Consider the following 4,220-nt stretch of genomic DNA (forward strand, 5'->3'; position numbering starts at 1 on the left):
CCGTGGCTCCGGGGAATGGATCGGCCCAGGTACACAGGGTGAGAGCGGAGGGCAGGGCTAGGGGGTGGGCGGCGGGGAGGGGCTCCCCCACCTCCCTCCCCGGAAGTGGGCTGACCCAGGTGCGCTCCGGCCCAGAGGGTTGGAACCAAGTGACCAGCCCGCCGGGAGGGCAGTAGAAGACCGGGGATCGCGGTCCGGCCCTCTCCTGCTTCGGTCACGCCGAGCAGAGTGTGAATCACGAGAACAGAGACTCAACTGCGTTGATTCACCTGTTGAGAGAGGCGGGACGCGCCGCGCACCTGTTCCCTCTCTTCCCACACCCCTCTCCTCGGCTGGCGATGGACCCGCCTAGGTACACCCTGCGGGGAGGGGCGAGTCTGAGCGAGGTTTGGGCTGGAAAAGGCTTGTTAGCTGCCGCGCTTGACTTTCCCACTAGCCCTGGGGGTCCTCCCGTCCCCGGGGACGGAGGCGCCGCAGCCCTCTCGCGCCTTCCACTTAGGTGATATGAACAACCGAGGCACGTTCTTGGAAAGGAAGTCTGACGCCTTGAGGGGACGCCCGAGGAGAATCGAGCCCAGGGAAAGTTGGAATTCTACTTTGGAAGTTTTCTCCGCCTCTACACCCTCCTCCACCCCCATTCCTAAGTCTTGGTTTGGCCTCCGGGCGTCCATCGCCCCGGGTCAGGCCTCCGGAAACTATGGCTCTTAAAGGGGCCGAGCGGAGGCAAGGGACTAGGGACGGGTTTCCGCCTAAGGATTCCTAGAGACCCGGCCACCTGCGCCGAGGGCGGGGCGGGCGAGGCCAGCCTCCGGGAGTGCGAGGCGCTCACGCGGCTCTGTTGCCTCCCGGTGGCGGCTAGGGGAAATGCATCCTAGGGAGCGAAGAGCTTCTGAGGAGACTCCGTGGGAGGCAGGTTAGGTACCCAGGGATGCTTTGTTCCACGGATCTTCTTACAACCCAAGTTGGATCCCGACCCTCTGCTCAAAACTTTCCCAAGAAGTCAAAATACTTTCCCAGCAGAAGTCAAAATACTTACAGTGTGGCCCGATCCCTCTCTCAACCTCCGTACTCACCCCGTGGCTTACTCAACTGGACACCTCAGCGTTCGGCAATGACTCTCACCCTCCCAACTTCAGGCCCCTTGCCTTCACTGTTTTGGGAACACTTTCCCCTCAGTTATCCACCTGATCCTCCACATCCTTTAGGGCTTTACCTAAAGGTCACCTTTGCGGTGACACCTTCCCTGACCACTTTTATAAAATTTCAACCGGCTCACATGCCTCCCTCCACCCACTTCTTTTTTGTTACTTTATTGTGATAAAATATACATACCATCGGAGAAGGCAATGGCACCCCACTCCAGTACTCTTGCCTGGAGAATCCCATGGACGGAGGAGCCTGGTAGGCTGCAGTCCATGGGGTGGCTAAGAGTCGGACACGACTGAGCGGCTTCACTTTCACTTTTCACTTTCCTGCATTGGAGAAGGAAATGGCAACCAACTCCAGTGTTCTTGCCTGGAGAATCCCAGGGACAGGGGAGCCTGGTGGGCTGCCGTCTATGGGGTCGCACAGAGTCCGACACGACTGAAGCGACTTAGCAGCAGTAGCGGCATACATACCATGAGATAGTTTAATCATTTGCGAGGATACAATTCAGTGGCAGTAATTACATTCGCATGGTTGCATACTCATAACCACTGCGTGCATGCTAAGTTGCTTCAGTCCTGTCTGGCTCTTTGTGACCCTTTGGACTGTAGCCCACCAGGTTCCTCTGTCCATGGGATTCTCCAGGCAAGCATACTGGAGTGGGTTGCCATGCCCTCCTCCAGGGGATCTTTCTGACTTCTCTTATGAGATGGATTTTTAAAAATTGAAAGCATTTCCCCTGAAATCAGGAACAAGACAAGGGTTCCCACTCTTACCACTACTCTTCAACATAGTTTCGGAAGTTTTGGCCACAGCAATCAGAGCAGAAAAAGAAGTAACAGGAATCCAGATAGGAAAAGAAGGAGTAAAACTCTCACTGTTTGCAGATGACATGATCCTCTACATAGAAAACCCTAAAGGATCTATCAGAAAATTACTAGAGCTAATCAACAAATATAGTAAAGTTGCAGGATATAAAATTAACACACAGAAATCCCTTGCATTCCTATACACTAACAATGAGAAAACAGAAAGAGAAACTAAGGAAACAATACCATTCACCACTGCAACAAAAGGAATAAAATACTTTGGAGTATATCTACCTAAAGAAACCAAAGACCTATACATAGAAAGCTATAAAACACTGATGAAGGAAATCAAAGAGGACACAAACAGATGGAGAAATATACCGTGTTCATGTATTGGAAGAATCAATATTGTCAAAATGGCTATACTACCCAAAGCAATCTATAGATTCAATGCAATCCCTATCAAGCTACCAATGGTATTTTTCACAGAACTAGAACAAATAATTTCACAATTTGTATGGAAATACAAAAAAACTTGGAATAGCCAAAGCAATCTTGAGAAAGAAGAATGGAACTGGAGGAATCAACCTGCCTGACTTCAGGCTCTACTACAAAGCCACAGTCATCAAGACAGTATGGTACTGGCACAAAGACAGAAATATAGATCAATGGAACACAATAGAAAGCCCAGAGACAAATCCATGAACCTATGGACACCTTATCTTTGACAAAGGAAGCAAGAATATACAATGAAAAAAAGACAACCTCTTTAACAAGTGGTGCTGGGAAAACTGGTCAACCACTTGTAAAAGAATGAAACTAGAACACTTTCTAACACCATACACAAAAATAAACTCAAAATGGATTAACGATCTAAATGTAAGACCAGAAACTATAAAACTCCTAGAGGAGAACATAGGCAAAACACTCTCTGACATAAATCACAGCAGGATCCTCTATGACCCACCTCCCAGAATATTGGAAATAAAAGCAAAAATAAACAAATGGGACCTAATGAAACTTAAAAGCTTTTGCACAACAAAGGAAACTATAAGCAAGATGAAAAGATAGCCCTCAGATTGGGAGAAAATAATAGCAAATGAAGCAACAGACAAAGGATTAATCTCAAAAATATACAAGCAACTCCTTGCAGCTCAATTCCAGAAAAATAAATGACCCAATCAAAAGATGGGCCAAAGAACTAAACAGACATTTCTCCAAAGGAGACATACAGATGGCTAACAATCACATGAAAAGATGCTCAACATCACTCATTATCAGAGAAATGCAAATCAAATCCTCAATTGAGGTACCATTACACGCCAGTCAGGATGGCTGCTATCCAAAAGTCTACAAGCAATAAATGCTGGAGAGGGTGTGGAGAAAAGGGAACCCTCTTACACAGTTGGTGGGAATGCAAACTAGTACAGCCACTATGGAGAACAGTGTGGACATTTCTTTAAAAACTGGAATTAGAACTGCCATATGACCCAGCAATCCCACTCCTGGGCATACACACTGAGGAAACCAGATCTGAAAGAGACATGTGCACCCCAATGTTCATCGCAGCACTATTTATAATAGCCAGGACATGGAAGCAACCTAGATGCCCATCAGCAGACGAATGGATAAGGAAGCTGTGGTACATATACACCATGGAATATTACTCAGCCGTTAAAAAGAATTCATTTGAATCAGTTCTAATGAGATGGATGAAACTGGAGCCCATGATACAGAGTGAAGTAAGTCAGAAAGATAAAGACCAATACAGTATACTAACGCATATATATGGAATTTAGAAAGATGGTAACGATAACCCTATATGCAAAACAGAAAAAGAGACACAGATGTACAGAACAGAATTTTGGACTCTGTGGGAGAAGGCGAGGGTGGGATGTTTCGAGAGAACAGCATCGAGACATGTATATTATGTACGGTGAAACAGATCACCAGCCCAGGCTGAATGCATGAGACTAGCGCTCGGGCCTGGTGCACTGGGAAGACCCAGAGGAATCAGGTGGAGGGGGAGGTGGGAGGGGGGATCGGGATGGGGAATACATGTAAATCAATGGCTGATTCATGTCAATGTATGACAAAAACCACTACAATATTGTAAAGTAATTAGCCTCCAACTAATAAAAATAAATGAAAACAAGAAAGTAGTAACTTCCTTATGGGCTTCTCCGGTGACTCAGCGGTAAAGAATTCACCTGTCAATGCAGGAGACACAGGTTTGATCCCTGGGTTGGGAAGATCCCCTGGAGA

The sequence above is a fragment of the Muntiacus reevesi genome, chromosome 2, assembly GCF_963930625.1.
Source record: "Muntiacus reevesi chromosome 2, mMunRee1.1, whole genome shotgun sequence".
Taxonomy (NCBI): Eukaryota; Metazoa; Chordata; class Mammalia; order Artiodactyla; family Cervidae; genus Muntiacus; species Muntiacus reevesi.